The 23,585-nt window shown below is 45.6% G+C and overlaps 1 long non-coding RNA gene across 1 annotated transcript; it reads right to left on the reverse strand.

Moving 5' to 3' along the window:
- Positions 1-17,282: 17,282 nt before the first annotated feature.
- LOC116984459 lies at positions 17,283-23,196 on the reverse strand. Its single transcript, XR_004415038.1, has 3 exons — positions 23,163-23,196; positions 19,382-19,385; positions 17,283-17,293 (listed from the first exon to the last, which is right to left on the reverse strand). It is a non-coding gene; the product is annotated as an uncharacterized LOC116984459 (long non-coding RNA).
- Between the last annotated feature and the right edge of the window lie 389 nt (positions 23,197-23,585).

Here is a 23,585-nt window from a genome sequence, read left to right on the forward strand (position 1 = left end):
CCCTGTTTCTGTGCCGTATCTCAAAACTGTATCTCTAAACTAAACCTTAAACATACCCCCCAATTCTTGATCCCATGGGAGAAAAGTACTTTGTGGATTCACCCTATATATTCCCCTCATAATTTTATACACCTCCCTCTGATCACTTTTATATGACCACCCTTCAGTCTCCTGCACACCAAGGAATGAAGTCATTGTCTGCTCAACCTCTCCCTATGGCTCAGACCATTGCATCCTGGCAGCATCCTTGTAAACCTTCTCTACATCTCAATTGCCATCTTGCTTATAGTAGGATGACCAAAACTGATCACAATACTACCATTACGGTATGTTTATTCTTATTTTTAATCTGTTTCAGGTTTTTCCTGAGTTTTTAACAGCATACCATTAGCCAGTGTGAGAGAGAGGAACAGACATGTAGACTGATTATGGAAAGATGCAAAAGCATCTTGTCATGGTGGGTCACACAGGATTGTCATGGTGGGAGACTTCAACGTTCTTAATATTGACTGGCACTTATTGTAAGGTGTGTCCAAAGTTGTTTCCTGAAACAGTATGTGGATAGCCAACTCAAGGAGGATGACATTAGACCTTGTAGAGGGAAACAAGCCTAGCCGGGTGACTGGTGTATCGGTGGAAGAGCATTTTGGGAACAGTGATAGAGGCAATGAGATCTTGATCCAGAAAATTACAGGTAAAAATGCAGGACAGAAATTCAAAGACATACATAATTTTGGTTTGAATGAAGTGGGAAGATTACACCATTAGAGAAAAACATCATTCGCCAAGCCTCAGCTTATGCAATTGCTGTCCAGTCACTTGCCTTAATATCACAGCAAGCTACAATAACACGTGCTGGTCATGTATGAGAAAAGGTTTAACTAATGATTCCTTGGACCGTCATGCCATGCTCAGATGACTTAGTGATTGAGAGGGTGGTGAGGATAATATGGCAAGGACCAACTGCGTGCAAAAGTACATTATGGCAATAAACAGACTAAACAAACATCTGCTGACTCACACATAACATCGGGTATGTCACAGACGAGGGACTTTCCAACATTGGACTTCACCTTGGACCTGGATCGGAACAGTGCCAGGACCCTCGAGTTCTCCAGAACAGCCATCAAAATCGGCAGACCTTGATGAGCAGAGTGGGTGCAACTTACAACTATAAATTAGTCTCATAATTTATAGTATCAATGTTAAGTTGCTTCCAAGTACTAAATTAGATTAGTTAATATAAAGTGCATTTGACTTTTCTCTTTGGGACATATACCAGATCCGTCGAACGTAGGTATAGTATTTTACACAACAGTCTGACGAGAAAGAGTGGTTGTGGCACAAGGTATCAGTGAGCAGAAGGAGGATTAAAACATGAGATTAAGCCAATTGTCATGGTGGGGCCACTTTGTATGAGATACTGATACAAAGATATTCAGGTGGAAGTGGACTTTTCAAGGATCAGTTGATAGGCAGAACGTAATTCCACTACCCAAAATGGTTTGGCTCCATTTAAATTATATTTTCATCAATTGCAAATGTAAATGTTTATCTAATGGTGCTGTGCATCTGCTACAGCATTTCATTCTTAAAAATGTTGTACCTCTGAGGGCATCTTACGATGAGCTTGTCGATTTATCGCTCCATCACATAAACAGCTGCCTCTCGTGCCTGTGCAATTGCAACAGAACTGTTCTTACACTTGCCGTTGTCATCTGGCTGCATATCGATAGATACGGTATAAAATTTCACAAGCTGTTGAATTTGTCAATTCACTAAAATACTCTTTGGCATTAATCTGGGATAAATGTGGAAAATGCTGGAAACACAACAGATCAGGAAGATATATTGGGATTTTATGCTTATTTTTAATTCGTTTAAGACTTTTATCGTTTTTTACAGCATTACAATCGACAGCATGAGACAGAGGAACAGATATGTAGACAGATTATGGAAAGATGCAAAAGCAGCAGGGTTGTTATGGTGGGTGACTTCAACTTCCCTAATATTGACTGGCACTTACTCTGTGCCAAAATTTTAGGAGGAGCAGAATTTGTTAAGGTGTATCCAAGGTGGTTTCCAGAAACAGCATGTGCATACCCATCTCAAGGAGGCACCATACTGGACCTTGTATTGGGAAATGAGCCTAACCAGGTGACTAGCCTATCAGTAGAAGAGCACTTTGGGAACCATTATCATATCTCCGTACGTTTTAAGCTAGTTATGAATGAGGATAAACCTGAACCTTGCGTAAGGCAGATCACTGCATTATGAGGTGAGAACTGGGGAGAGTATTTGGGAGCAGCTATTATTGGGGAAGCCCACCTTTGACGTTTACAGGCCAGCTGATCAGAGTTTATGACCAGCATGATCCAGTAAGCAGGAAGGATAATGATAGCAAGGTGAAGGAACCTTGAATGAATAAAGCGGTTGTAAATTCACTGAAAAAGGAAAACGAAGCATAAGTAAGGCTTATAAAGAAAAAATCAGACGGGGCCTTTAAGGAATATAAATCAGGGAGGAAAGAACTCAAGCGGGCAATGAGAAGGGCCAAAGGGGCATGAAATGTCATTGGCGAGTTGGATGAATGAAAAACCCAAGGTCTCTATATGTACATTAAAAACTAAAGGGTAACCAGGGAGAAGATAGAACTGCTCAATGAAAAGTGCTTGGAGTCAGGGGATGTAGGCAAGCAACTAAACAAGTACTTTGCATCAGTATTTACCAAGGGAATGGCGTGGAGGACAGTGAGAAGAGCATGGGGAAATACTAATATGCCAACTTTATCCATCTTGCTCTGCATACAAATCAATTGCAACACCCTCGACCCCTCCCAAACACCCATCTGGTTGCATCCAACTGTGTGATGCCTTTTGCTTTTTACTAAAGCTCCTGCAAATAAACAATGGCAGGCAGTGAGGAATGCAGACTGATCCACAAGTTTCCTCAGGAGGACCATGTGCAGCATGAGAGGAAGGTTTTCCCCCAATGTTAAGACTAATGCAGGCTCCTCACTGTTGGTCGAAAACGGCATCTATCTTCTTTACATAACTAAAACTCTGGTCTTGTTATCTTCCAGTTTGGTGGTCTTTCTATTTGCGCAAAAACAGTTTGCGTTAGTGCTACGATTTTCCGCCAGTTCACTCCTATGCTGTGAATGCACCACGTTTCGTTCCGATCGGTTGAATGTCATAAGAGCCCCGCCCCAAGTAGCAACCCTGCCCCAAGCAGCAGCCCGGTGTCGGAGACCCGGCACAGCCCAGGGAGAGGAGAATGACCAGTGCCTGCTGTGAGTCCCCATCACACTGCTAATTCCAGTCACTACCCCTCTGGTCCCCCTTGATGGCTCCTCCCCGTGATGCCCCTCTCTCCCCCTTGGCTCTTCCCCCCTTCTTTTGTCTGCTTCTCACCCCCCCCCCCCGCACACACACCCACCCCTCTGCTCCCACAATTCCCCCGACAACACACCCTTCCCCCCATACATCCATCTGCCCACACCCCTCCCACCCACACACACACACACCCCCCCCCGCCCACACCCCCCCACCCTCAGAACACCCCTGCCCCCACAACCCCCACCGCCCCCACAACCCACCCGCCCCACAACCCTCCCCCTGCCCCCACAGTTGTGTGACCTCCCCTCGAACTCTATTATCGAATGTACCAAGTTTTTTGCACGTATGCAACAAGTTGGCGAACCAATAGAGTGCTTTATCTGTGACTTGTAACACATGGTTGCGCGCTCTCATTTTGAAAATATTTGCGATGAACTGACCCGCGGCAAGCTCGTTGGAGGTATGCTCAGTGACAAGGTGAGAGACGAATTACTTCGTAACACTGAACTGACTAAATCAAGCCAAACACGTCTGTCGGATTGCTGAGATAACGGCTTCTCACACTAACGGGCCTGTCCCACGAACTAAAGCCCGCAGCCGCCTCGACGCCATACGCACGGAGGTCGAGTGAGTGACGTGAAGTTTGAGCGAAGTCCGACGGGCGTACAGCATTGAGGCGGTGCGTACGGCGTTGAGGTGTCTGCAGGCCGGCAGGCCGTTGCCGCGCGGAATTTTTGAACCCGGTCAGTTTTTCAGAGCCCCGCGCGATGTCGGGACCAGCTCCGCACAACTCCATACGGTTCCGGCAATCGAAGTGGGATCGGCTCCGCGAGGCCATATGGCTCAAGCGATCACATTACGTCACGCTTGCCGCATGCAGTCGCATGCTGGTGGGACCGGCCCTTTAGGTCGCGCTTGCCGCATGGAGTCGCATGCTCGTGGGACAGGCCCTTAAGTCTGTGACCTCTGAGCAGTGCTCCCAGTATAGTGTTAACCTTACAAACACCTCCTGTCGTAACAAGCGTCCGCAGCCTTCCCCTGCCTGGCAGCAGCAAAGGTATGTGTTATGTTTCGGCTGTTATAAATAACTGGAGCCTAAAAGCCCTGTCCCACGGTATGAGTTCATTCCAAGAGCTCTCCCGAGTTTGCCCTGATTCGAAATCGGAGATTTACGGTAATGGCCACTCGTCGGTACTCAGGGCTCTCGTGGACATTTTACAACATGTTCAAAAATCTTCACGAGTCTTCCCGTGCTTACCTGCCATTAGCGAGTTTTCTCGAGTATCTGCCGTTCGCGTTATGAGCCGCTAAGAGACATCCCCGAGCTCCGACGTACCCGCTACGTTCATTCTCCGTGCTTACCATGAGGTTTTTTTAAAACTCGGGAGAGCTCTTGGAATGAACTCGTACCATGGGACAGGGCTATTACACCAGATAAAGATCCAAAGACTTTATTAACTATATAGCAAATATGACTTCACACTTGCACGTCTCTCTAATTCTACGGGAATCAGGCAAGGAGCAGTTACTGTAAAGCTTGTGGTCGTAACTACAAAAGCATGACTCATAATATGAGTGACACTGATCTACATCCTCCCTCTTAAAGAATCAACAACAATACAATCCCATAAACTATGTAAATATAACCATGTATAGCAATCGATGACAAACTGGAGGAATGTCAAACATAATCTGGGTACTTCACAACCGGCTTACAAACACGACCAGCACGTGTACGATAGAGACCATCTCCGTTCTTTTTCCCCGGGGAGAGAGCAGGTGATTTCATAGACGAGGGAGACTGGATCAACGTCCCTGGAGATGAAGCAGGAGACTGTGGTGCAGGCGAAGACGGTACAGGCAGAGGAGCCGTTGCAGACATAGATTGTTGTGCTGGCAGAAGCATGAGAGTGCCACTAGACGCAGACGGAAGTGAACTTGTACAATCTGGATAATACGGAGGAGGAACTGGCTCATTCACAGGCTGGATATGTTGCCTGTTACGCCTGCAGGTGCCGCAATCGGCACTGACGATATATGAGCGCGGCTCCGAAGCAATTCCAGAAATTACCCCAAAACGGTCGTGGCCTTTGTCAGTCTGCAAACAGACCACCTGCCCTTTGGTCAGCGGTGGCAGTGGCCTACGTGTCTTGTCAAACCATTGTTTGTGAATGTCACGCTTCTGTTGCAACCTGGATTGAACCTCCTCGGGTGGAATCACTTGTGGGATGAATGCCTGATCTGCTACAGGCACTGTGGCACGGATTTGTCTTGACAATAAACATTGAGCGGGTGAACCCAAGATGGAGTCACGGGAGATTACAATTACAATTACAATTTATTTTATTGTCATTTTAACCTCAAATGAAGTTCAAACAAAATTTGGTTTCTGCAGTCATACAACAAAAAGAAACAATTAACAAGACACACACCAACACAGTTCACACAAACATCCATTATAGTGAATCTCCTCCTCAGTATGATGGAAGGCAAAGTCTTGTCTCTTCCCTGCTCTCCATTCTTCTCCCAATGTCAAAGCCCCCGGTGGGCGATGGTAAGTCCCGCGGCCGTTAAGGCCGAGCCAGGCGATGTAAGGCCCTGCTCCGGATCTTGATGCTGGAGCTCCCGGCGGGCGCTGGCAAGTCCCGTGGCCGTTAAAGCTGCGCCGGGCAATGTAAGACCCTGCTCCTGGTCACCTTCAACCCCACAATTTGGGCGGGAGAAGTTGCCGTTGCGGGAGCTCTGAAAAGCGGTCTCCCACCAGGGACCCACTGTTGAGTTCCCGATATTACCATCCACTGTGCCTGCGGCTGGAACCTCCGAAGCTCTGGAGTCGTGTCACAGCCGCACGCCACCACAGCTCTTCACGCACCGAAGCCGGCCAGCTCCACGATGGTAAGTCCGCAGGCTCCATGACTGGAGCACCCAGGTCATTCCGGTTGGAGGCGGCGCCACGGTGCTAGGCCCCAAACGACAATGGAGACCCGACAGAGAAAAAGTCGGGTCCCCAGTACAGGGAAGAGATTTTAAAGTTTTCCCCACCCCCCCCCCATCCCTCCCGCTCCCCACATATACACAGTTAAAAACAATATATAAACCACTACAAACTAAACACTCCACGGGACAAAAAAAAGACAGATGGACTACAGAGGCCGCTGCAACGTTGGTCGTGCCGCCTAGTCAAATGTTGTGTAAGTTGAGCAGATCCAGGAATACGTCAGATTTAGCTCTGTAAGATCGTTCCATGAGCTGTTTAGCACTTTTGACAGTCCGTTCAGCCACCCGGTTAGACTGGGGATATTCAGGGCTGCTGGTGACGTGGTGCAAATTCCAGTGTCTAGCGAACTCCTTGAATTGGTGGCTGGTGAATTGACTGCCGTTGTCAGTTAACAGTCTGCCCGGAGAACCGTGGACTGAAAAGTGGTGAGATAACTTCGAAATCACTCCGCTGGAAGTGGGGCTGCTAAGAAAATCAATGTCAAACCATCCTGAATAAGAATCAACGAGCACCAAGTACTGTTTGCCATGCCAATCAATTTTTTTGCCTATGCAAAATTCAAAGACTTTACTTTTGGGAAGTCTGTGACTATAGAAACAGACCTCCAGTCGCTGGTAACCCTCGTTAATAAACCCAGTCACGCTTCTCCTGCTCGCCTGCAATGATGATGCTAAGGAACCATGTTAAGGAACCATGTTAAGGAACCGCGTCCTGCTACTCCGTATCCAGAGGTCTCGCATTTTGTATACCCTCCCACTACCGGGCCGACTGCTCCACTGCCAGAGACTGTGTCCCCCGTGGCCTCTCCACGGCGTTCAATGCCCAGCTCGCCTACTTCACCACCTCCACCCAGCGGATCTCCGGTGCCGTCCTCTGTCACATCCCCGGTCCCCTCCCCAATCACTTCACTGCTGAAAGGAGGAGATTTGTACCGCACACGCGCCGGATGGGTCAGCAGGCCACCCATTAGACACGGTGATTTTGTATTTCCCCATATGCATTATGAATGTTTCGGCTACTGTATTGTTTAGCCACCATGTTTCCACGTACCTATGCTTAATTTTGTTGCTACAAGGAAAGATGTAGATTGGTTATTTCCTACTAACCAATTGTAGTGGTTGTTAGTAGTAGTTCCGCATAATATGCAATTTATATTACCAAGAGCTTGCTTACGTAATTCAGTCTGAGTAGCTTCTAGTTATTGTAATGTCCTGCAGGCCAATGCTGTAAGTGGACTTTAATAAATATGTGTTGTAGCTTGACATGTGTACGACTCGACTCATTACACCCCACAACCCCCCCACCCCCATAACCACCCCCGCCCACACAACCTCCCCCACAACCCCCGCACCCCCATAACCCCTCTGCCCTCACAAAGCTCCCCCCAGCCCCCACAACCCCCTCCCCCGACACACACCTTCCCCCCCACAGCCCCTGCACCCGCACACCTCCCCGCCCATACACACCCCCACACCCCCCACCCACACACACCCCCCTCCCACACACACCCTCCCCCACACATTCCCCCCTCCCACATTCCTCCTCCCACACCCCAATCCCCCACAACTCTCCCGCCCATATACACTGCGCCGCCCCACCCCACACAACCCCGCCACACAACCCCCTCCCCCACACCCCCTCGTCACACCCCCACCCACCATACCACCCTCTACACCCCCTCCTACACCTCTCCGTCCACACACACCCCACCTCCCTTCCCACCCCACACCCCGCCACGCGCCCCACTTCCCTCTCCCCCTCCCCTCCCACACATGAAGAGGACTGAACTCTTCTCCTGAATTTCCTCCTACTTTTTGTGTTTGCATTGAGTCTCATTTATTCCAGTGATGGAAATATGCTCAGCGACATGCGACAACACAAATTGTGCAAACTCACTATGCAGTGGTGTGTAGTTGAGTGGGGTGACCACTAGGTCCAGAAAATGGAGGTGAATTAGACAATCTATTTAAGAGTGATGATATTAATTGGTTATGAATATGATGTGCAATTTTAAAATGCATTTTTTTTACATTGTTTGCTCTTGCATCACAAAGGAATAAGAAGAGTGCAGTCTTGCCACTGAAGTTCACGTCCTGAGGGAAAAGATAGTTTAGTTTAATTTATTGTCATGTGTACTGAGGTACAGTGAAAAGTTTCAGCTTACAGTGAAAAGATGCAAGCAGATGTTTGTAAAGATGTATTTAGTCCCCTTCAGGTTACTGAAAGATACACTGAACTGGTACAGTTTAAGATCATTGGCATTATTAGGACTTTGGACTATAAAGTAAAATATTTGTTTTTGATTTTTTTCAGCAAATTGACAAATATAGTTTAATTATAGTACCATTTCACTGAATTATCTAAAATCATAAATATCCTGCCGGTGAATTGCTTTTGCAATACAGACTTAGGAGGAAGTGACAAACAAGTGTCCCAATGTTAGCTGTCGTCTGTTGCTGGGTACATGTGGTGCTTGAAATTAATATGTGTGACTCATTGGTCCTTAAACGATCTGTTATTTCTTCAATGTAAAATAGCAGCAATCAAACCGGGAACATCAAAGCCTTCCTGCGCAACGCACCTTGAGGTGTGATTAGTAGACAGATTGCAATGCATTTTACTGCACAGCTTGCAGGAATAATTCAGTTTTAACCCTGAATCTACTGAGATGTCAACAAGGAAAACATCCTGGAAAAAAATATTCCTGTTTTATACAAATACATCGTGGTAAGAAAATCTCTATTTTACGTTTTCTTTTGTGTAGTCAAAGTAAATAGTTTTCAAAGGGTTTCTACCCGAAAAGTTGCCTATTTCCTTCGCTCCATAGATGCTGCCTCACCCGCTGAGTTTCTCCAGCATTTTTATTTACCTTCAATTTTCCAGCATCTGCAGTTCCATCTTAAACAAAATGAAATTTCACCATTTATTTGTAAACTTTCTCTTCCACTTATACTTTATCCATTGTTTTAGTCTCAGTTATTCTTTTCGGTATCATTCTTTTCGGAATGTTATGGTTTAATTTAAAATCCCTTACAGGTAAATAAATTACTTGAATACTTGCTTGAGTCTGATACATCTTTACATTGTTCCCTCCCCCAACTGATCCGCAATTCCGTGTCCCTCACCATCTTCCAGTCCCGCCTCAAGACCCATCTCTTCACCTCTGCCTATCCTTAGCCCCACGTCCCCCTCCCTTTTCATCTGTGCATTAATTGCCTCATATTGTGTTTTGTATTGAATTCTGTCTTTACTTTGTGTACTAGCCATGTCTCTACTATTTATTTCATTCCCCTTACATGTTTTTCCTCTACCTGCTAAATTTTTGTATGGTGTCCTTGAGACTCTTGAAAGGCGCCCATAAATAAAATGTATTATTATTATTATTATTATTATTATTGTTCCATCAAGTATAGTTGCAATGAACTATGACAGAATTTGGAGACACTCGTGGTGTCTCATCCAGTGTAGATATGCAATAGTAGCAACAGAAATTACATGGTCACCAGTAACAACGGTTCAGAAGACACATTTAAGGAATATCATTTTATTCTGGAACAACAGGGTTGTTGTAACTAATATTCCCAGAAAAAAGCTCCCTTTCTGGCTGTGAGAACAAATTGCAAACCTGGCTGCTGGATATTCCTGGAGGTTTTTTCATAACTAACTACCAGTTGTAGTTCAGCGTGTAGCAGCATTTGCTCTGAATTAGCAGGTGGTGTGTTTCAAGTCAAATTATAGTTTGTTTTGTTTAGAAATACAGCAAGAATACAGGCTTTTCGGCCCACCGAGTTCACGCCGAGCAGCGACTCCCGTACACAAGTACTCCCTTCACACTAGGCAAGGCAAGGCAAGGCAACTTTATTTATATAGCACATTTCATACACGAGGCAGACTCAAAGTGCTTCACATAAAAACATGTCATACAATAAATGAAATAATAAAATGAAATAAAATAGAAGAACTAAAAGAAAAGAAAAACAAAATTAAAAATGCATTATAAAAAGTGCAAAAGTTAAAAGTGCAATGTAGTTAAGATTTAGCTGAAAGCTAAAGTAAACATAAAAGTTTTCAGTCTTGTTTTAAAAGTGGTCAAAGTTGAGGCAAGTCTTAAATCTTCAGGAAGTTTATTCCAGCTATTTGTTGCATAGTAACTAAATCCTGCTTTCCCATGTTTTGTATGTACTCTGGGAATCACTAGCAGATTGGTTTCAGAAGATCTTAGCGGTCTAGAAGGCTTATATAGTGGAAGCATGTCAGTGATATACTTTACTAGGGGCAATTTACATTCTTTACCGAAGCAAATTAACCTACAAACCTGTACGCCTTTGGAATGTGGGAGGAAACCGGAGCACAGGTGAATAAAATATGTGATCACGGGAGGAACGTACAAACTCCATACAGACAGCACCTGTAGAACGGATCAAGCCCGGGTCTGTGGCACTGCAAATCTACTGCTGCGCCACTGTGCCACCCCTTGATCACAGAAATCTGGAGTGATGTTTCAATGCTGACAACAGCACATTTAGAGGTAATTCTGTCAGTCCAATATTGAATGGGATTTTACAAATTTTAAACTAATAGTCAACCAATAATATCAATCCGGCTGGTCCCGAGCTTCATAATTCTAAAACGGTATTTGTCCTGGAGATTCTTGATGGAAAAAAAAAAACAGGGTTCTCCAGTTCAGGGACATGTACAAACTGCCAGAATGCCAAAGTGAAGCAAAATATGCACTGCTCCAACCCCCCTGCCGCAAACTTGAAATACCGAAATAGGGCAAATAGGGTAGAAGTTGCAATCTATTGGAGGTAAGATTATACTGCTTCATTCAGATTCAAGGGGATCGTCGCTATTTTTCCCATTCTAGGGAGACACAGGGCGTCGCGGTGTGCCCGCGCCGCCGCCATTTTGATCGATTTCATATCCTTGTTCTTCAGGGTTGCTGCCTGACCTGCTGAGTTACTCCAGCACTTTGTGTACTATTAGTGTGAAGAAGAGTTTTTACCTGAAATATCAACTATCCATGTTCTCCAGAGATGCTGCTTGATATGCTGAGTTACTTCAGCACTTTTTGACCATTTTAGCATTATACTATCTGCCCTATTAAGCCGATGTGAATGATGTGAAGGGTTGACGGTGGATATGCAATGGAAGGCATTTAAAGACTGCATGGTTGAACTACAACAATTGTTCATCCCAGTTTGGCAAAATAATAAATCAGGGAAGGTAGTGCATCCGTGGATAACAAGGGAAATTAGGGATAGTATCAAAACAAAAGATGAAGCATACAAATTAGCCAGAAAAAACAGCCTACCAGAGGACTGGGAGAAATTCAGAGTCCAGCAGAGGAGGATAAAGGGCTTAATTAGGAACGGGAAAATAGATTATGAAAGAAAAATGTCAGGGAACATAAAAACTGACTGCAAATGTTTTTATAGATATGTGAAGAGAAAAAGATTAGTTAAAACAAATGTAGGTCCCTTGCAGTCAGAAACAGGTGAATTGATCATGGGGAACAAGGACATGGCAGACCAATTGAATAACTACTTTGGTTTAGTCTTCACTAAGGAAGACATAAATAATCTGCCGGAAATAGCAGGGGACCGGGGGTCAAATGAGATGGAGGAACTGAGTGAAATCCAGGTTAGTTGGGAAGTGGTGTTAGGTAAATTGAATGGATTAAAGGCCGATATATCCCCAGGGACAGATAGGCTGCATCCCAGAGTACTTAAGCAAGTAGCCCCAGAAATAGTGGATGCATTAGTGATAATTTTTCAAACCTCTTTAGATTCTGGAGTAGTTCCTGAGGATTGGAGGGTAGCTAATGTAGCCAAACTTTTTAAAAAGGGAGGGAGAAAGAAAACGGGGAATTACAGACCAGTTAGTCTAACAACGGTAGTGGGGAAAATGCTAGAGTCAGATATTAAAGATGGGTTGCAGCACATTTGGAAAGTGGTGAAATCATTGGGCAAAGTCAGCATGGATCTATGAAAGGTAAATTATGTCTGACGAATTTTTCGAGGATGTAACTAGTAGAGTGGATAAGGGAGAACCAGTGGATATGTTATATCTTGATTTTCAGAAGGCTTTCGACAAGCTCCCACATAAGTGATTAGTATGCAAACTTGAAGCACACGGTATTGGGGCTTCAGTATTGATGTGGATAGAGAACTGGCTGGCAGACATGAAGCAAAGACTAGGCGTAAACGGGTCCTTTTCAGAATGGCAGGCAGTGACTAGTGGGGTACCGCAAGACTCAGTGCTGGGACCCCAGCTATTTACAATATATATTAATGATTTGGATGAGGGAATTGAATGCAACATCTCCAAGTTTGTGGATGACACTAAGCTGGAGCAGGTGCAGCAGGCAGTGAAGAAAGCGAATGGAGGAAAATGGGAGATGCAACGAGACCTGGGTGTCATGGTACACCAGTCATTGAAAGTATGCATGCAGGTGCAGCATGCAGTGAAGAAAGCGAATGGTATGTTGGCATTCATAGCAAAAGGATTTGAGTATAGGAGCAGGGATGTTCTGCTGCAGTTATACAGGGCCTTGGTGAGACCAAACCTGGAGTATTGTGTACAGTTTTGGTCTCTTAATCTGAGGAAAGACATTCTTGCCATAGAGGGAGTATAGAGAAGGTTCACCAGACTGATTCCTGGGATAGCAGGACTTTCATATGAAGAAAGACTGGATAGACTCGGCTTGTACTCGCTAGAATTTAGAAGATTGAGAGGGGATCTTATAGAAACTCAATCACAAACGGCGGATTGAGGAGCATTTCCAAAACAACTCCGACCCCAGGCGCATGTGGCAAGGAATCAAATCCATTGCCGATTATCATAAAGTTAACACCCCCCCCCCCCAGACAACGCCACCCTTCCTGACGAGCTAAATCATTTCTATGCTCGCTTTGACCGCGACAACTAAACTCCAGCCATCAAAGTTGCTCCACCCCCGAATGAACAACCCCTCAGTCTCTCCACCTCTGCTGTACAAGGTGCACTGAGCAGAGTAAATGAGCACAAAGCTGCCGGCCCCGATGGCATCCCCGGGTGTGTGCTCAGGGCATGTGCTGGACAACTATCCCTGGTCTTCACTGACATTTTCAATCTGTCACTGGCCCAGGGTGTTGTCCCCACTTGCCTCAAGACCTCAACCATTGTGCCAGTGCCCAAACAATCAGCTACAGGGAGTCTCAACGACTTCCGCCCAGTGGCACTCACCCCTGTCATCGCAAAGTGCTTTGAGTGGCTGATCTTGGCTCACCTCAAAGCCAGTCTCCCCCCCACACTGGACCCCCACCAGTTAGCCTACCGGACCAACAGGTCTACAGAGGACGCCATATCGGCGGCTCTACAATCTGCCCTGACCCACCTGGACAGCAATAACACCTACATCAGGTTGCTGTTCATTGATTTCAGCTCTGCCTTTAACACTGTCATCCCCGCCAGCTTGATCACCAAACTCAGCGGACTTGGCATCTCCACCTCCCTCTGCAATTGGACACTGGATTTCCTCACCAACAGACCACAGTCTGTTAGGGTCAACAACCTCACCTCCTCCACTATAACACTGAATACCGGCATGCCACAGGGCTGTGTGCTCAGCCCTCTCCTCTACTCCCTCTTCACCCATGACTGCATCCCTAAGAATGGCTCCAACGCCAATTAAACTTGACTCCAATTAAATTTGCTGACGACACCACGGTGGTAGGACTGATCAGTGACAACGACGAGTCAGCCTACAGGGATGAGGTCCAGCACCTGACAGCCTGGTGTGCCAACAATAACCTCGTCCTCAACTCCAAGAAGACGAAGGAAATTATTGTTGACTTCAGGAAGAACAGAGGGGCACTACAACGGGTGGTGAAAACCGCTCAGTACATCATCGGTGCCCCGCTCCCTGCCATGGATGCCCTACACCGAAAACGGTGTCTGAGACGGGCCGGGAAGATCATCAAAGACCCCTCCCACCCTAACCATGGACTGTTTGCCCTTCTCCCATCAGGGAGGCGGTACAGGAGCCTCAGGTCTCGTACTTGTGGGATGAGGAACAGCTTCTACAACAACACTATCACATTGCTGAACTCGGAGTCCCGCCGATAGATTTCTCCAGTCTCTCCGTCCACATTGTTTGCTTATTCTGTATTTTTATTTCTATATTGCACTATTACTACGGACTGACGCTAATCTGCATTTCGTTGTACCCATACTTGTATCTGTGCAATGACAATAAAGTTGAATTGATTTGAATTGAATTGAATTGAATTGAATTATAGAAACTTACAAAATTCTTAAGGGGTTGGACAGGCTAGATGCAGGAAGATTGTTTCCGATGTTGGGGAAATCCAGAACAAGGGGTCACAATTTAAGGATAAGGGGGAAGTCTTTTAGGACTGAGATGAGAAAAAAAAAATCACACAGAGGGTGGTGAATCTGTGGAATTCTCTGCCACAGAAGGTAGTTGAGGCCAGTTCATTGGCTATATTTAAGAGGGAGTTAGATGTGGTACTTGTGGCTAAAGGGGTCAGGGGGTATACAGAAAAGACAGGTACAGGACACTGAGTTGGATGATCAGCCATGATCATATTGAATGGTGGTGCAGGCTCGAAGGGCCGAATGGCCTACTCCTGCACCTATTTTCTATGTTTCTATGTTTCTATCGCATGGTGCCATATTGAAAAAAGAAAAATGGAATCACCCTACAGTCAATGAAGTACATTTAACACCATGTCTCAGCTGTGATGCAGGAAACACAGAATTTACTGCTGCATACTGCTACAACAGCAATAAACTAACAATCGTAATATCTGTGGCAGTGATGTTAGGTTGGGAATAAATGTTGAACTGGACAAGCGAAAATAGGTACCCAATCATTTGTTAAGGCAGGATTCAAATTGTATCACTAATCATAGAGTCAGAGAGTGATAGAGTGCTACAGTGTGGAAACAGGCCCTTCGGCCCAACTTTCCACACCGGCCAACATGTCCCAGCTACACTATTTTTACCTGCCTGCGTTTCGTCCATATTCCTCCAAACCTGTCCTATCCATGTACCTGTCTAACTGTTTCTTAAATGTTGGGATAGCCCCAGCCTCAACTACCTCCTCTGGCAGCTTGTTCCATACACCCACCACCTTTGGTGTGAAAAAGTTACCCCTCAGATTCATATCTTTTCCCGTTCACCTTAAACCTATGTCCTCTGGTCGTCGATTCGCATACTCTGGGCAAGAGACTGTGTGCATCTACCCGATCTATCCCTGTCATGATTTTATACACCTCTAATACACTGTGGCAAAGCAGCAAGTCGGCACCACATGCATTGACACAATACATCTTGCTTAATTGTCAACACATCTTTACTGCACCACTGGGAAGATCGTATTCAATGTACAACTTCAAAGCACAGAATCACTCACACACCATTAATTTGCTGATCCAAATGTGTTTACAGGGAGAAGGGAGAAGGGAGAAGGGAGAAAAGAGAAGGGCAGTATGTCCTTTCAGGGAGATCTTGGTGAGTGAGACACAATCCCTTTGCCTATAGTTCACAATTTAAAAAAAGCCTCACTTTCTAAATGAGCTGACATATCATGAATTTCCAGTTGTAGCAATACTCATGATAACTTACACACTGCAATTTAGAATAATTGAACTCAGTTGGAACTGTACCATGATTCTGTGACCAAACTTTCATGGTATGAGGTAAATTTCAACAACATTGCTTGTGTGCTCAATCAAAACCACAAAAGCGATGAGAAGTGATAACGTTGCCCTGGACCCTTCCAGGCAGAGCAGGAAATACTTACATAAAATATACAAGGGAGAAGTGGGACCACAAGGGACAAGTAGGCCTCAGAAGGTAATACAGAGAGTAGAACAAATGGTGGGTAAATTCACGACCAACAATAGAGATTTCTTCTTCAATTCATTCACACAATTTCAATATCACTCAACATTACGGCCTCCAGAAATTTAACAGAATCTTAATCATGGGCCACGGAACCGGGGGGGGGGGGGGGGGGGGGGGGGGGAGGGGCTGGGGGGGCATACACACCCCCCCCCGCTCCACTTTTTTGGCTAGACATGTTTCAATGTCTCCGGCATTGGACGAGGTGCTGTTGTGTTCTGAGCAACCTGGTCGTGGGTGTTGGAGAGCCGGGGCGGAGGGATGGATTGAAGTAAAAGCAGTGGCAGGGGCAGATGCGGGTGGGGAGCCAGGGCTGGGAGTGTTTGCCAGGCTGGCGAGTTGCTCGCTGCAGCTCCGGCCATGGAGCAGCCTCAGTGCAAGAGTGCCGGGCAGTCAGAGGCGCCGGAAGCGTTGCGCCGCTGCCGTGAGAGTCTCTGCGCCAAATTCGCCTTGGTAACCGGCATGGACCAGGCTGCGGCTCAGTGCAAAGAGGGAGTTACATTTAGCTCTTGGGGCTAGCGAACCCAAGGGATATGGGGGAAAAAAACAGGAAAGTGGTACTGATTTTAGATGAACAGCCATGATCATATTGAATGGCAGTGCTGGCTCGTAGGGCTGAATGGCCTATTCCTGCACCTATTTTCTATGCTTGAGTATATACCAATAAAACTCAACCACTTGGTTTTGAAGCATTCATGCATGATGGAGGTATAATGTAGTCATGGAGTGATACAATGTAAAAACAGGCCCTTCTGCCCAACTTGCCCATACCCGCCAACATGTCCCAGCTACACTACCTGCATTTGGTCCATTTCCCTCTGAACCTGTCCTATCCATGTATCAGTCTAACTATTTCTTAAATGTTGGGATTGTCCCTGCCTCAACTACCTCCTCTGGCAGCTTGTTCCAAACACCTACCACCCTTTGTATGGAAAAAGTTACCCCTCAGATTCCTATGAAATCTTTTCCCCTTCACCTTAAATCTGTCCTCTGGTCCTCAGTTCACCAACTCTGGGCAAGAGACTCAGGCCATGGTTTGATGATTCTAAATTCAAATTAAAAGAAGAATGCATACTTTCAAAATACTCTGAGAGGTTGATCATGGAGCAAATCAACTCCTACCTCGACAAAAACCTGGACCCACTGCAGTTCGCTTACCGCCACAACAGATCAACGGTGGATGCGATCGTGCTGGCCCTCCACTCCGCTCTGGACCACTTGGACAACAAAAACTCATATGTCAGGCTGTTATTAATCGATTACAGCTCGGCATTTAACACAATCATCCCCTCCAAGCTGGCTACCAAACTCGCAGAACTGGGTCTCTGCGCATCCCTCTGCAATTGGATCCTCGACTTCCTCATTCACAGACCACAGTCTCTTTGTATTGGTGGAAATGTGGCAGCCTCGATAACAATCAGCACGGGAGCACCTCAAGGCTGCGTGCTCAGCCCCCTGCTGTACTCACTCTATACCCATGACTGCACAGCCAATCACAGTGCAAACTCCATCATCAAGTTCGCTGACAACACCACTGTTGTGGGGCGTATCACTGATGGGGATGAGTCAGAGTATAGAAGAGAGATCGAGCAATATCCATATGGTGCCAGCGCAATAACCTGGCCCTCAACACCAGTAAAACCAAGGAACTGATTGTGGACTTTGGAAGGAGTAGGAGGGGGACCCACAGCCCCATTTATATCAACGGGTCGATGGTTGAAATGGTCAAGAGCTTCAAATTCCTGGGCGTGCACATCTCTGAAGATCTTTCCTGGTCCGAAAACACTAATGCAATTATCAAGAAAGCTCATCAGCGCCTCTACTTCCTGAGAAGATTACGGAGAGTCGGTTTGTCAAGGAAGACTCTCTCTAACTTCTACAGGTGCACAGTAGAGAGCATGCTGACCAGTTCCATCATGGCTTGGTTCGGCAATTTGAGCGCCCTGGAGAGGAAAAGACTACAAAAAGTAGTAAACACTTCCCAGTCCATCATCGGCTCTGACCTTCCTTCCATCGAAGGGATTCATCGCAGTCGCTGCCTCAAAAAGGCTGGCAGTATCATCAAAGACCCACACCATCCTGGCCACACACTCATCTCCCTGCTACCTTCAGGTAGAAGGTACAGGAGCCTGAAGACTGCAACAACCAGGTTCAGGAATAGCTACTTCCCCACAGCCAACAGGCTATTAAACCTGGCTCGGACAAAACTCTGATTATTAATAACCATTTTCTGTTATTTGCACTTTATCAGTTTATTTATTCATGTGTGTATATATTTATATCATGGTATATGGACACACTTATCTGTTTTGTAGTAAATGCCTACTATGTTCTGTGTGCTGAAGCAAAGCAAGAATTTCATTGTCCTATACAGGGACACATGACAATAAACTCACTTGACTTGACTACTCCGATTTATTCCCCAAGCAAAACATAATTTTTATGACTTTGCAAAACAGGAAATGTTATGATTATTTCATGTCCCTTTTTCCAACTACAAACAAAAAAAATAGCACTTGAGATTATAACACACTTAAAAATATTTTGTCAAATTTTCTGTACCATGGAAGGCACTGGCGTCGATCCGAGGGGGGGTGTGGGGGGATGGGGGATATATCCCCCCACTTTATGAGGTGGGGAATGGTCTGTATTATTATTACCCAGTTTTTGGAGGTCGAGCAATAACAAAAATAATAATCACCTGCTCCTATCTCTCATCTACCTACATTATCTTGAAAATACTTCAAACAGAAAACATCGAAATCATACTTCTACTATGCACTGAAACATGATTTTAGTACATCAAATTGAAAAACGTCCCTACCGTGGGAGGAGGAGCGAACCCCTCCCACAGCCTCCCCCCACTCAGTCACTCCACTCCCTCGCCGGGTACCCCCAAGGCCAGTGATCGGTGATCGCTCAACCCCCCCACTCCGCGGCCTCTGTGTAATGTAGGAGGGCAAAGCTCACATTTCCACCCATGGGGACGGTGGTGATGGAGCCCACGATAGCTGCCGCACATGCTCTGCACAGAGCCGCAGTGTGGAGGCCTGCAACACAACATGGTCATTGTACCTGCCTGCTTCACCACCCGCATGAAAACATTACCGCTCACATACGTATTGAACCTGACCCCTCTCACCTTAAAACCACGCCCTCTTGTTTAAGTGTAGGAAGGAACTGCAGATGCCGACATTATTCCCATATTATGTGTCCATACACTGAAAATGGCTTGAGTGTAAACATGTAATGTCTTTCCGCTGACTGGTTAGTATGCAACAAAAGCTTTACACTGTACCTTGGTACACGTGACAATAAACTAAACGCAACTGAACTGGTTTAAACCAAAGATAGACACAACATCTTGCAGTAACTCAGTGGGACAGGCAGCATTTCTGGAGAAAAGGAATGGGCGACGTTTCGGGTCGAGACCCTTTTTCGACCCATTCCTTCTCTGCATAGATGCTGCCCGACCCGCTGAGTCCCTCCAGCGCTCGGTGTTTTGTGTTGAGAATTGTCCACTCCCTCCCCCCTCTCGATCGCTCCACTCCCTCCCCTAAGGCCAATGATCAGTGATCACTCAGCCCCCCCACTTTCAAAAATGCTCTGCGACCTCTGTTAATCCCCCTGCTATTCTGGAAATATTTAAAACTGTGATTATTCCAGGCATCTGATTTATAACCCAGTGATTTAAGAACATAAGAAATAGTAGTGGCGGGCCATTCAGTTGTGTGTAGCTGTTTCACAATTCAGTAGACTCATGCTGACTTTTTACCTCAGCACTTGCCTGCACCATCGATCCCCTCTAGATTCTGGGCATGCATATCCTTCATGGCCTGTCCTGGGTTCAGTATATTGATGCAATAACAAAGAAAACTCACCAGCTCCTCTACTTCCCAAGAAGATTGAGGAGATGCATTATGTTGCCGAATATAGTTTACAGTAGAAAGCATATTGACTATTGTAGTTTATTTTATTTTTGTGAGTACAGATGTACAGTGAAAAGCTTTTGTACCATGCTAAGCAATCAGCTGAAAGATTATACATGATTGCATTTGAGCCATCTACAGTGTACAGATACATGATAAAGGGAATAACGTTGAGTGCAATAAAAACTCCAGTAAAGTCCAATTAAAGATAATCTAGGGGTCTCCAATAAGGTAGATAGCAGCCCAGGACTGTTCTCTAGTTGTTGAGAAGATGGTTCAGTTGCCTAATTATGGCTAGGAAGACAATAGACAATAGGCAATAGGCAATAGACAATAGTAGGCCATACAGCCCTTCGAGCCAGCACCTCCATTCAATGTGATCATGGCTGATCATGCCCCATCTGTACCCCATTCTTGCCTTCTCCCCGTATCCCCTGACTCCACTATCTTTAAGAGCCCTATCTAGCTCTCTCTTAAAAGTATCCAGAGAACCGGCCTCCACCTCTGAGGCAGTGAATTCCACAGACTCACAACTCTCTGTGAGAAAAAGTGTTTTCTCGTCTCCGTTCTAAATGGTTTACCCCTTATTCTTGAACTGTGGCCGCTGGCTCTGGACTTCCCCAACATCGGGAACATGTTTCCTGCCTCTAGCATGTCCAAACCCTTAATAATCTTATATCTTCATGTAACTGTCCCTGAATCTGGAGGTATGCGTTTTCACACTTCTGTACCTCTTGCCTGATGGGAAAGGGGGAAGAGGGAGTGAATGGGGTGAGACTCATCCTTGATTATGCTGCTGGCCTTGCCGAGGCAGTGTGATGAGGAAATAGAGTCAATGGAAGAGAGGTTGGTTTGTGTAATGGTCTGGGCTGCGTCCACAATTCTTTGCAATTTATTGCAGTCTTGGCTGCAGCTGTTCCCAAACCATGCTGTGATGCATCCTGATGAAATGCTTTCTGCGGCATAGTCATTAAGGCATGAGATCTTGCTTTTCTTTGGCATCGGGATGATAGTGGTCTTCTTGAAGCAGGTGAGTACCTCAGAATGGAGTAGACAGAGATTAAAGATGTCCGTGGATATTACCACTAGTTGATCAGCAGCTTCTAAGGGTGCAGCCAGGAACTCCATCCGGGCCAATTGCTTTCCATAGGTTCACCCTCAGGAAGGCATCTTAGCCTGGTTCTGTAGGTGACTCGGGTGCTAACAATTGAAGGAGGCTGCAGTAAGTTGTAGATATTGCCCGATCCATCACAGGTACTGACGTTCCCACTATTGAAGGGATCTAATGGACGCGCTGCCTCAAAAAGGCACAACCAATTTCATCCTGGCCACACTCTCATGTTGCTACCACCATTGGGAAGAAGGTATAGGGGTCTGAAACATTGTTCACCGTGGTTCAACAACAGCTTCTTCCAGCAACCATCAGGCTCTGGAACACAGCACAACTATGACCTTCTATAGACTGTGTTTTTGGTTGTGCTACGAACTTCAGTTTTGCACTATTATGGTTACCTAGTATTACTGTTATTAATTTTTGCATCATTGATTATTATGTATCTCTGCATGTTATTGCATTAATGGATTTGTTAAACTGCATCAAGTAAGAATTTCATTTTTCTGTTGTTGGCACTTATGGCAATTGAACTTTATCGACATTTGACTTTTAATATCTAAAAATCTGTAAATCCATGTTGAATTTACTGAACGACTAGTCCTCCACAGCTATCCTGGGGAGAGAATTCCAATGATCCATTACCCTTTGGTTGAAAAAAAAATCTTCTCATTTCTTCTTGAATGGCCAATGCCTTATTTTCAGACTGTGATCCTGGTGCTACCCAGTTGGGGGAAAAAGTAATTCCTTCACCTACCCTGTCATGTCTTGTAATAATTTGGTAGATTTAAATGATATTACCTCTCATTCTTCTAAACACCAGAGTAGCAGCCCAGTCTGCTTCAACTTTCCCCTTTGAGAAATCCTGCCCCTTCCCCTCACTGTTGCAGGAATCACTACTCCAGCATTTCCCTCCGTATGTCGGGGGAGCTCACAGCCTCACAACTCAAGGAATGGAGTTTTCATCCTTACCATTTTGCCGAACCTTTCTTTTCGACATCACAGTCTCTCAGCTCCTGGTCTTCCACGATCTCTCACACTTCTGGTATTTAAGTGCAAATTTTCCTTCCAAATAAAGCATCTGCTGGACTTTTCCCTGTCGTTGAGTGAGTGATCGCCCGATATACAGCTACGTATGCTAACAGTTCCTCCTTCCAGTTTTTCCCTTCGGCATGGGCGATTCTTATCCTCTTCTCTAAGGACTGGTTTTGTCTCTCTACTTCTCCGTTAACTTGTGGCCATTTCGGAGTCACTTTGTGATGATGGATGCCTGTGATGCCCATGTATTCAGCAAACATCTCAGAAACAAACTGTGGTCCATTGTCAGAATACAATGTAACAGGCAACCCATGTCTGGTGAAGATCTCTGCTAATGCCTGTACAGTCTTTTCTGCTGTAGTTGACTTCATCACTGCATACTCATAGTACCTACTATAGTAGTCTACCACTACCATAATTGATTCACCTGTTGGAAGTGGTCTAACAAAGTCAACAGCTATGTCAACCCATGGTCCTGTTGGCAACTTTGTACTTCTAATTGGTTCTGGTGGGTTGCTCCTGCTTGTGATTTGGCATCAGTGACATGTCTTGACAAATTTTCCGGCATCTTTCCCACAACCTGGCCACCACACTTCGCTCCGCAAATTCTGTTTAGTACCGACGATGCCTAAATGTCCTTCATGAGCTAATGACACGATCCTTGCTCGTAGCGCCTGCGGGACCACCAATCTGCTACCTCTCAGCACACATTGACCAATTACACAAAATTCATCTTTTATGGGAACATATGCATGTAAGAGCATAGATCCCATTGCCCACTGTGTATACTCTCTGATATCTTTGAGTTCAGGATCATGTTCTGATTCCCTTTTAACTTCCTTCATTGTCACGGCTCTTGGCGTTAACTGAATGGCGACGAATTGCGACAAAATTCTCCGCTTCCATCTCTAGCGTGGATGTTGCTCCCGGCTGTTCATCCTTCAACAGTCTCGACAGCGGGTCCGCGATGTTTGCTTTCCCAGAAATGCGGACTACTTTGTACTTGTACTGTTGGAGTCTCAGCAACCAACGTTCTATTCTGGCACATGGCTTAGACTTTGTCGAATAGATAACTTCCAGTGGCTTGTGATCTGTAACAAGTTCAAATTCAATGCCGTACAAAAACATAGAAACATAGAAACATAGAAAATAGGTGCAGGAGGAGGCCATTCGGCCCATCGAGCCTGCACCGCCATTCAATATGATCATGGCTGATCATCCAACTACAAGTATGCATGGAACCTTTCACAGGCCCACAC

The sequence above is a fragment of the Amblyraja radiata genome, chromosome 2 (genome assembly GCF_010909765.2).
Source record: "Amblyraja radiata isolate CabotCenter1 chromosome 2, sAmbRad1.1.pri, whole genome shotgun sequence".
NCBI lineage: Eukaryota > Metazoa > Chordata > Chondrichthyes > Rajiformes > Rajidae > Amblyraja > Amblyraja radiata.